General features: G+C 32.4%; 1 protein-coding gene across 1 annotated transcript in view; it reads left to right on the forward strand.

The window, feature by feature from the left end:
• The window catches only part of LOC130903432 (hippocampus abundant transcript 1 protein), a 56,360-nt gene that overhangs the window by 908 nt on the left and 42,862 nt on the right, over positions 1-12,590 (forward strand). The window lies entirely within an intron of this gene.

Raw genomic sequence — 12,590 nt, forward strand, 5'->3', positions numbered from 1 at the left:
ATTGCTATAAAAGCATATAAAATTGTCTGAAGTGGGCATTCAGATGAATAGATATGAAATTTCTATACTCTTTATTGCAATTTTATGACTTCCATGCACATATTAATGTTTGTTGTTTTAATGTGTGGGAACAAAATGATATTATTGCAAAAATCAGGCTGCCTGGGGGATATAATAGATAACCCTAATCAACCTTCAGGGTGGTTAAAAATTCAATTACTCGAAAAGCAGTATTAGAGCCTTCTTTAGCATGATAAAAAAATGATTGGCCTCTCCTTTGAAGCTGTCCAAATTTCTCCAATAACTTCTTCCAAATGAATGGTTTTGTACCATTTGGAGTTGACCATCTTATGTTGTCTTAACTCAATGCTGCCACTTGACTAGGAATGCCAAAAAAATAGGAAAGCATTTGCCTTTTCCATAAGAATTTTTATTGATAAGACCCACGGTTTTCATTGCTGTTCAGTGTAGTATGCATAGATTTGTGATTCATCACCTATATAGATGTTATACACATCATTTGATGTACCTATAGCAATTTTTTTCAACATTTCAATGCACTAGTTGAACATTTTGAATATTGGTCAGGTTATATGGAAAATAATTATAGTCTATTTCAGATCGATTAGCCTTCTATTAGTGCCTCTGCCTAATTCCAACCCTATTTCAGATTCAGGTTAACCATGCGCCGGAGGAGATTTGGTGCATTACCCAAAATTTTTATACCTTTATAAGTATATTTGTTTAGTTAAGCCATAAATAGTACTCACAGTATTATAAAATTAGTAATAAAATGGCGACATTTATACCAACGAAAAGATGTTCCCATAATTCTCCACTATCAGTCAATGAAAAACTTATTATTTTAAATGTACAAGATTGCATAAAATACGATAACCCAAAATTTACTGTACAAAAAACTGTCGACCAATGTTCCCGAATGACTGGAGTTGAAAAGTCCACCATTTTTAATTTATTGCTGGGGAGAAAGATAGCAGGCCAAGTGGTACCTCCCAAGAAAAGTCCAGGCAGACCAGTAAAAGTCCTTGATGAAGACACCAAGAGTGTAATTCGAAGAAAAATTAATCTTTTTATTTTAAAAAATAAATACCCACCCTAGATAAGATTTTAATGGAGCTTGGCCAGGATGACAGTATGCCATTGATAACTAAAAAAATTTTATGGACCACTTTGAGAAATATGGATTTTGCCTGGGAAAAACATAATCGTAAAGCACTTTTACTGGAAAGCGACAAAAATACTTGAGAAGTATAAAGCAGTACAAAACAGAGCAGAAGAAAATCTTTTATCTTGATGACACGTGGATTAATGAAGGTTGTACAGTACCAAAAATGTGGCAAGACAAAAATATAACCAGTGCTCGCCAAGCTTTCATGAAAGGCCTGTCAACGGGTATTAAGGTGCCTTCAGGTAAAGGGAAAAGATTAATAATCGTCCATATTGGAAGCGAAGAGGGATTTTTAAAAGAAGGTTTGCTAACTTTTCAGTCGTGCCATAAGAGAGATTACCACGAGGACATGGATTCGGATGTTTTTGAAGTCTATTTTGGTGAAATGATAAAATATCTTCCTGCTAATTCAGTAGTAGTTATGAATAACGCAAGTTATCATTCTCGACGCAGAGAGAAGACTCCAACTTCATCTTGGAGAAAACACGAAATTATTGACTGGTTAACCACCAAAAGTATTGAATTTGAGGATAATTTGATAAAAAAGAACTATTAGCTATAGCAAATTGACACAAACATCGTTTTATGAAATATAGTGCAACTGGGCGCAAGGAAAAGGATTTGTAGCAAGACACAACACGACATTCAAAATGAAAGACGTTAAGCTACTGTTTGATCGAGCCATTAAGGAGGTGACACCAGAGAACTAGTGAAAAGCAGTCCAGCATGTCATTAAAGAGGAGAAGAAAATGTGGGATCTTGACTGCTTGATCGATCGGAACGTCAAGAGAAGATGACAGTTCCTCAGATGACGAAGAATATTATGATTTTTTATAATTTAATTTTTGTATAATGTATTTTTTGTATAATGTTCAATAAAAAAAGTGTACCTAATACTATGTACATATGTGAATGTGAATGGATAACAATATGCTAAACCCATATATTGACTTCAACCCGGGTGGTACTACCTGCACTTGATAAAAAGGAAGAATTTTACAATGAAATCAATGCCAAACTATGAAAGTGGCTTGAATATTCGTTGGACCATTATGTGGTCCCTTTGCATACATAATGAGATTTTATTACTCTACACCTTTCTGAAATAAACTATAGAAGAAATTTGTTTATGTCCATATGATCCTGAAGTATCTTTTCGACGTTAGTCATACTTATATCCAGAAATGCCTTAAACCCATGTTGTTACATAAATTTTTTCTGGCTCGATTTCTCGGCAGATTTTAAATTAATATGTTTAATATAAGTAATGCACACAAGCTACGAAAAAAAAAAATAAATCGTGGGTCAATTTCAGGGACTGCACTTTTCAGTTAACTATATTTAGAACTACAAGCACTCAAATGACTCAAAATTGTATTTAAGGTTATGTCAAAAACTGTTTCCAAAGCCAAATATGTAAATATCAAACCTTTGAGAAAGAAGTGTTAGTGAATGTGAATTATTAAAATGAATCTCATGTCTAGAAAATTAAAAAGGGCTATTACAGTTCCTGTTTGATAAGATTATAACTGAAACATTAACAAAAATTAAATTATATGTCTTCTTGTTAACTTCTACCTGTTTATATTAACTACAGTTTTATTTGGTAATCCCAAAAGATGCACTATGAGATTATCTATTATATATAAGTTATATTCCATTTGTCGAGGGGCAAATTAATTCAAATATTAAACTTTCAACAAAGCTATACTAATATTTAGATTCAGTATATATTTAAAATGGAGATTTCAGTAAAATATTAATATATAGGAAAGATAAATAGTTCTTTGTTTGTGTAGATATTACCAACATGTCAAGGAGTATGAAGCAATTTGTTTCAATTGTGAGACCGCTGTACGTTGACCAATAACCCATTCGGGTGTAGTTTTTTATTGGGAACGTGGCAACTACTCATAATATAGCTGGAAAAACTTCTTTACAATTCAAATATAGCTTTTCCGAAAAAATTTAAGAGGAAAACTCGCCCTAAAACTTAGTATTTTTATTTTCTTTTATCTTCATCACAGACTGAAATAATGTTTCTCGAGATTTTTTTGACTTTGAGGAATCGATAAACCTCTGAAGTTTTTCTTATATCAATTAGCTTACTGTAAAGTACTTGTAAAAATATTTCAGCCTTTTTCCTTCCACTTGTACCTGTGGCCTCCAACAACTGGACTATAAATTTTACCATATTTTCTGATAATTTTGTAGCTGTTCTACTTTTCGAATGTGTCCTTATCTTAGTAAATTATTTTTATTTACATTTTGATAACTACGTGTCTATCTGCTACAAGCAGGTGTAAAACAATACATATTTATATTTCTAGTTATCTTTTTTAGTTTGTTAGCACTATGTATGAGTAATTCTTATCTGAATTTTAATTTAGTTTTTTTTTATAAAAAACACAAAGTTCTGTTGCTTGTGTAAAACATTCAATGTTTTGAATTTATTATGATGTAACACTAACTAAAATTGGTATAGTTTTTCTAGTATCAATTGCAGATTATAAAAACCCTTGCCGACAATATTGTTTGATCGACCATAGGCGTAGATACCTCATTTTATAAATTTATTATTTTTATCAATACTTTTAAAAATATGTTTATATACGAGAAAGTATTCGTTAAAAGGCAATTGCATCATTATAAATTGGACGGCTTTATACGCCGTTATTTAGACTGATTCACTTAATTGTAGTCCTACTTGGAACTGAAAAAAAAATCATTATTATACCTCGTTAACTTGCTACAACTGAATATTAAATTATAAAACGTAAATAGACGATTAAAATGTACTTGCCTGTAAGGGCGTTTGGTTTAAACATGGTACTAGAGTGAACTGAGCCCTTTTTGTACCTCATTCGTCTATTAGAACTTCGGTAGTCTTTTATCTGACGCAAATAATCTTGTCGCCATCAAACTATCCTTGACGATTCGGTTGTTATCCGTTTATTCATTTTTTTGTGTTTAAAAACACATGCTGACAAAACTTATCGCAGTCATTATTAAATTAATACCTGTCTTTTTTCTCATTACACTGTTCAATTTCATTGTCTTCATTCGCCCATGGTCTAAAGAAATTAAGGGAGTAAATGAATCTCACCTACCCACGCCACTGCTTATTGCGGACTGTCTAGCAGGAATAGTTAAAAAAAATTGTGTACATACGCCTTCCGACCGCTTCGGCCAATAGAAATGTATTTATGTTTACGATTCGATTTTTTCATTGGTAATCAGTAGAGATGATGAGTCCACGTAGACTGACGGTTTTTTAGATGTTTATCGAATTTTATACGGGGAGTAAACATTATTTTTCATTTCTTAATTTGGTATGAATGCCGTGCGTATTCATGAAATATTGATTGATCCTCGTATAACTGTCTTCTGCAATTGATATTGGAATAACTATACTGGAAAAGAAAAGATTTTCTAACATGTCAAACTATTTTTGTTACCAATTTTTATTTAATATCATCAAAGTTGTATTATTTCTTGATATTATATATTGAAAAAAGGACAACCATATCATTCTTATTTATTCAAGACTTTATTTAGTCTGTTCTGTCTAAAATCATAATTCACGAGTTTAAATGGAATAATTACTTTTCAAATTTATATTTCAAATTAATCTCATTATTTTAAAGCCATAAAAAATTCATTCAAATATTAGTATTAATGGGTTACACTAAGTATTTTTAATTTATTTTACCTTCTGCATCTCTATAATGTAATCAAAATACTAGATCCAAAAATTGCTGCGACAGAAGGTTCCAAACTTACTTTCGAGTCACTGGCGTTGAATGTGAATGGTACAGGAATCTTAGAAAAACTGTCTCTACTGCTTCACTTTAATATCAAGTTCCTCCTGGAATGTTCATATGGATAAAATTGAATATTTGTTACAGTGATTGGATACCGTTACAATTATGGACATCATATATTTCGATTTAATATAATATTTTGTTGTTTGTGGTAGATTTCATAGTGAATTTGAATGAAGTATGCATATTGATATAGACCTTCAATAAATTACTTTTTTTTTCATTGACTATGGTTTTTGAGATTTTCGTTTATAGAAAAAAGTTGCAATATCCAATTATTCTATTAACAATTTTTTACCAGTCTTATACGGGGACTCTGGGATTTGATGCAAAAATTCGGGAATGAGTTATAGGACTTTAAAGCTGCGAAATAAGAACTTATATTTAAGTATATTTTCTAAATTGTACGTTGAAATATTATGAATTTTTAATGGATTCTACAATACTATCTGAATGCCAGTGGCGGCTCATGCCCAATGGTTAACAATCCGTAACTTTTACAGGGACAACCGGTACAATCTAAAGATAGCTAAAATGAATTTTTCAATCGATTCTTTAACAAAATGGTACTTTTTGTTTAACTCGATAAAATTTATGGTTCAGGAGAAATGTAGATTTTTAGATCGTTGTACATGCCAAGCAAACCGTTCGCCATAAAGAAACATTCTGAAGAAAATTATCATAAATTGTAATTATTTATTGAAAATACTTATTGAACCTCAATCAAACATTTCTAATTGAACTGCATACTGTCGAACATCGTGTACATAAGGAAAAAATTGGAATGTAGAAAAATTTGGTTACTTAGCCTAAAACTTAACTCAAATAAAAACAGAAAAAAAAACTATAATGAATGCTGGAAGTGAGGACATCACACTTCAGGAGTATACTGAGGATATTTCTTTGAACTTTGAAGAGCACTACACTTATAGGATTAAAATGGAAGTTTATTCTATCGATTATTTCGTTCCTTTTGTTTACCGGTTTTCCAAATTCCCTTTTAAAATGTCCCAAAAAAATGAATCCATTGTATTTAATTCAGGGGAACGTGGTGGCCGTGCAAAAGTAACTCCTCGATGGATCCATCTATTAGGAAAAATGTTATTGAAATGATTTTTCATAATTTAAGAAGTGGGGAGAAGCTCCATCGTGCATGAACCACATGTCTCTACGAGTGCTTAGAGGAATGGGACAAAACATGGGAGGGAAATAATTTTGAAGAAATTCTAAGTATCGCTGACCATTTAGGTTATTATCAAATTATGACCTACTATTCCTGCCCACACATTGACACAAAATCGATGTTGATTTTTTGTTTGAATTGTACCGTGAGGATTTTCATCTGCCCATAAATGTAAATTACGGGAATTAATAAAACCATCTCGTGTGTAACCAGCTTCATCAGTAAGCAAACTTTTTCCAACTCGTTGTTGATCTAGAAAACAACGAGCGGGGGTAGTTTTGCTGGATAATCTTCTACTTCCATGGCATGCACTTTCTGGGTGTGAAAGGGGTAAAGAAGTTGCTCCTGGAGAATCCTATGGGTAGTTGTCGTTGATGCTTTAAATTATAGTTGTGGGGGGTTCAGCATTAACTGAATCTAATGCATTTTGCTCTAAAGCTGGTGTTCGTATAATTCGTTGTTGACCTTCGCCACCTTTTTTTGGTATTACCTTCCTAAAATATCATATTATAAAAAACAATGGAAGCATGTTCGCGTCTCGACTTTTGGTCCATGTGCGGTCGTAGACGGCTGGCCTTAGCGTCTCCGAGACGAGCCGCGTCAACGAAACTGTTTCCATTAAAAAGTATTGTAGAAGCACTCGACGGCAGGACGTCATGTCGGGCCGCGACTGCTGGACGTAGCAACGAAATCACACCTTCAGGTATATAAGCTACGCGTTGTGGCTGTTCTGATATAGCCAGAACCCGAATTAAATTATTTTAGATTTAGAAGACGTCAGCTCACGTAATGTAATGCTGCTTATTAATAATCATTCGGTAACAAAGTAGTAGTACAACACTCATTATTTGAATGAATGTTTAATTACAACGTTTTTATATATGTTTTATATCCATATAATCAATAGTTAGTATAACTAACCTAACCTAACCTAACCTAACCTAATATAACATAAAGTTCACTGCAAATCAAAATGCCACAACAATTCCTTATGCATTAAAACGACTGTTATTAATTTATATTAACTATTGACTGTATGGATATAAAAACGCCATTAAACATTTATTCAAATAATGAGTGTTGTACTACTTTGTTACCAAATGATTATTATTAAGCAGCATTTTATTATGAGAGTTGACGTCTTCTAAATCTAAAATAATTTCAATCGGGTTCTGGCCATATCAGAACAGCCACAACGCGTTCTGGTAAACGCAAGGCGCAAAGAACGCCACTAGCCTTTTTCGGTCTTTGAGCGTAGCATATATAAAACGAAACGAGTGGAATAGCTGCCATTTAACTGGAATTTTTCGCAGGTTGTCCCAAATCCTAAAAAATTTGATCTATTTTTTTTATTTTTTGATATTACTATTTACTTTGTGATATATATTAAGAAAAGACTTAACCATCTGGAAATGGAATGGAATTTAATATCTTACTTATTGATTGAACATGTATTTATTTTAATTATATTGTGATAATAGCTTAAAATATTAAAGAACCTGTAATTTGTTTTTCTTAGTTGGGGAAAACTCATACGTCAGATTCCTATAGGAGAATTTTTGATGTAATAATCCGAGTTTATACTTTTTTACAGTTTTCTTTTTATTTTGTACAAAGTAAAGCCAATCTCAACATTATTATTGAATTTTTTTTAAAAAATAGTAATTAATCTTTTAATTGAACATGAATTAATATCCTTTGGTACTCAAATTCCAAAACTTGAACTAATTCAAACAATTTTTTGCCTTTGAGTTTATATTTGTTTACAAGACATTCTATGGGAATTACTTTAATATTTTGAATACAACTATGTTTTCTATGCTAAACAGCTGATTGCTTGGCTATATGCGACGAATATTGAATTATAGTTCTGCGGAAAACTTGCACAGTCGCTTTTTATTTCCATTTGGCATTGTAAATATCTGTAAACTAAGAGTTCCGGGATAAAAAAAATAGTTCTCATCACTGTGCTGTAATGTTTTGACATTAAAAAGAAACGCTCTGTATTTTTCGAGCAAAGTGCTGCTCTAGTGCCCTAATCACCCTTAAATCATGGTGTAATTCAAACCTTCTCTGTCTCAATGTTTCTGAAACCAAAGTTTTATCATATAAAAATACTTTGCAGCCTTTTTTTTATTAAACAACACCACCATTGACGTCATTGAATCTGTAAAATTTTTAGGGCTTGCTGTGGACTATTCCTTGAAATGGGAGTTACGAGTACATATTGCCGCTTTATTTAAAAAATTAAGATCTGCCTGTTTTCCGCTGGGATCACGAACTGAACTTATCCACCTCTTCAACAGCTTATTATGCCCTTAATGAGTCGCATATCCTGCTGACCTGACAATTTTTTATGTAGAACTCCGGTTGTTGGTCCCGTTCTTCCTTAAGTTGTTTTGTCATGAAGTGCCGTAAAAAATTAAATTTCTTTAATATCCTTTACAGAAGTAAAAAAGTATTGCCAACTCCATTTTTTAAATCATCTTTAAAAACACGTTACGTTTTTCACTTATCATTGTTATAATCGATAAAAACAGAAGCCCGACACAGCCACAGAGGGCACTTGATATGTGATTGACCTTAAGAACATACAAAATGAAACGGATGCTCGATATCGTTCCTAGACCTTGAGAACAATCCGCCTACGCGAAGTTGCCGCTGCAAAAAAGTGCATCTCAATATCTATGTTTAGCTGTTTAAGAGACAGGTAGCACATCGATGCTTCCCATCATCCCTCACTCTCCGTTGACGAAGTGTTCCATCTCTCTGTCTACTGGTCGGGAAATCGGAAAATCTCCACATGAGTATTTTTTTCCTGAGACATTATAGTCCAAATATTATCATAAAATCATTTCCCGTTTAATTTGTTCAATTCAAGTCTTATCAAATGACACGTCCTGGATTTATTGAGGTCTAAATAGGATCTTGGTTGTGTTTGGAACAAAAATCCTGTTTATTTTTGTGTCCCCTAAGTGTCTTTAGATTCGGATTAATCTTCTGACATTATGGCATCCACGAAGATTGCATATTTTGCCACTAAACAAGATTTTATATTGGCTGAGGTCAAAGGAGTAAAAGCATCAAAATGATCTTTGCAACAATACAAATATTTCATTCTTGTTTTCTCATGTCTGAACTTCTAATAGAGTTTTCACACTCAGGTACAATACAATATCTATAAAACGATTTTTCAACCGTTTCCATGATTTGTATCGATATCATATCCTATAAAGTAACTGTCACGCTACTAGAACCAGTCTGAATATCACGAGGAACAATCTCTCAAAGGTACAAAGACTGGGTCCATGAAATCTAGCCCAACAACTGCACTAGAAGTGATTCTAAATATCCCACTTCTCGACATAGTACTGAAAAGCGTGGCAGAATCATCAAAGAAAACCAGTTCCTAAATAATAACCAACCCTAGGACATGCCTTATGAGGTTGCATCGAAAAAGTTTAGATTTGAGAAATATTTCACCTCAATAATAAACTGTAAAAGCAAGAGGGTTGAAAATACCATACAAGAAATAAACAGAAATGCCATTAAATGGTGTACGGACAGATCAAAAGCAGCAGATGAAACTAGAAAAGGAGGGTACGGGCCCAGAACCTAACACTCTAAAAGCCTAGGCAGCGCTTCAAGCATTTTTCAAGCAGAAATCTATGCAATTGAAAAATATGTTGAGTTCAATCTACAGAGAAACTATCGCAAACAGGGGATCATCATCCTGTCCGATAGTCAACCAGCCATTAGTGCACTAAGCTCCATAAAATATCATTAAATCCAAACTCGTTTGGGATGCCTAGAAAAGGACACACCGAACGGAGCGAAAGGAAATGAAATAGCTGATAAACTCGATAAAGCGGGGGCAGAAAAGCCCTTCATGGGACCCGAACCCTTATGTGGTATCAGCTACAGAATAATGGAAAAAGGACTGGAAAAGAAGATAGATGGGAGCAAAACCAATAAATGGGACAACCTACAGAGACTGAGATAGGCAAAGACTCTTCTGGGAAACTATAACCAGAGTAGATCTGCTGAATATATCAACCTAAGTAAGAACAATCTACGATTACTAACAGAAGTTCTATCGAGGCATTGTCGCCTCAATAAATGCCTGAAGACGCCAGACCTAGCAGATAATGCGGCGTGCAGGTTTTGTTACACCTGACAGCGTATGAAATAGAAGACGAAGATATCTGGCAATTAAATCCATCCCGAATTCTAGACTTTTTAAAAGGAGTAGGATCAATGGATCAGCTGTAAACACTGGGGACACAATAGATCCTTTGGGTCGCAATGTATACGAGACCGAAAATCTATATATACATACATATATCAATTAATCAAATACTGGATGTGGCAATTGTTGTCATCCAAAGCCCGCGAAAAATAGCGACGTTCAAAAGAAGCCAAATTTAACCAATACTTGAAATATTATTTTAAAAATTTTCACTTTTTTGACAAAATATACATCTTTTATTGAGTTATAAATATCTAAAGAGTGGATTAAAAATATAAAAAAAAAATACGTGGATATTCCTTATTGCAATTTGCTTGTAATCAAAATGACACTGAAAATGATGATGAATAGACCAGCTACGAAATATTTTGCTTTACTTCAATCTTTATTAAATGAACTGTATTCTAAAAGAGAGACGGGAATTATTATAAATGATGATAATTTGAACGGACAGATAAGAAATCTAAAATATTTCAAGTGCTTATCAAAAGATAATGAAACACCGCCGATTTCTACGGTGCGTTTTTAATCTTGATTAAATAAAAAAAGGAAACGTAAGGGTATATAATTTCGTAATGGTAATTATTTATTACGTTTTTATTGTGTGCGTGGTTTGTTCAATTTTAAGTGGTAACAACTTTGTCCTATTTTAACAATTTATCAACGTATTTATCGATATGTTGTTGACATGCGATTTCTCGCCCGTTGATATAAAGATTAATGGACAGGTTGTTAATAACCTTGGCTATGCCGATGGATGTTTCTTCAGAATATTTCCAAATTTCAGTAACAATAGAGAATAAAGATAAAAGAGAGATTTTTATGTTCGATATTTCAAACTCTAGTAATTCCTCTGAACCTTCAAAATTATTGTGAGTTGGATTATCATAAATTGATCAAGAAAATATTCAATAATATTGAATGATTTGGCAATTAAAAAAATATGAAATTATGATAAAGCAAAAGTTTTTTCAACACAAATACTTTGGAACGTGATAAAATGAAAGCCTTATTAAATAAATTATTTAATTTGTCATAAAGTAGACTATTAATGCCAATGACAAAAATGTTAATTAATAGTTATTTAGGCAACAATTTCTACCAGTGAAAAAAGTTACTTTTCTCACGCGTTTCATACAAAATTCTTTCTATGTCCGCAGATTTAAAAAAATTCGACAAGACTCTAATCAATTTTTATTTGGTAATAGTAATATTAAAAGTACAACTGCATTATTAATTCGAAGTGAAGAAGTTACATTACTATTGGTACTTTAATTGGCAACATTTAACGAGTTCAAAGAAATATCATCCGTCTATAGTTGCATTAGTACTTATTGGATTGTTGGTAGGATTGTGAATATTTACAATGTGGGTCGTTGTTTTTTATATTTTTGGCCGATTCCGAAATTTCATTCTTTATGAATACAAATGAATGATAATAAAAACGTGAATATTATAACGGACGTAGAAAAAATATATTATTACAGATTTATTGTTAGGATATGTTAATATTTCATATATAAATTGACCCATTGTACCGGGTGGGCAACTAAGAACGGCTGTCAGACATATCTCAGGAACGGATTATATTATAGCTTCAGAGACAAAAAATTATAACAAAAGTGGCACGGAGAAAAACGTTGAACTTATTTTCAGAACTTTAGGATCATCACAAATCAATAAAAATATGAAAAAAAATTAATATTATTATTTGTTTTACTGATAAGATAAGAAAACTTATCTCGAAAAGGCTGGGCTGTTTGCATTTCTCTGTTGTCTAACCTAGATTTTGCATTCCTAGTAGTATTCCTGGTATTTGAGTTTTGTGGTTCCTTTTGAGCTTTAGATATTTTCTTATTATTACCTTGTACAGAGAAATCAATTGGAAATAATTGAAAAATTAAATCTTCTGTTGAATAGTAATCGAACTGAAGTGTAATTCAAATGAAATGTGTGAGAGCTCTCGGATATATAGTTGCCAAAAGTATAGTTTGCATCCCAAATCAATTAATCATTCATTTTAGAGTCTTTGTAGCAAATAGCAAAACTCACTAGGAAATTTTTTCTTTTTTCCGTATTTTAAAACACGTAGATATGAAAAAATTTAAAACTGGAAATATATTTTGATTTTTCTAAATAGAATTT

Source organism: Diorhabda carinulata, chromosome 2, assembly GCF_026250575.1.
Source record: "Diorhabda carinulata isolate Delta chromosome 2, icDioCari1.1, whole genome shotgun sequence".
Lineage (NCBI taxonomy): Eukaryota > Metazoa > Arthropoda > Insecta > Coleoptera > Chrysomelidae > Diorhabda > Diorhabda carinulata.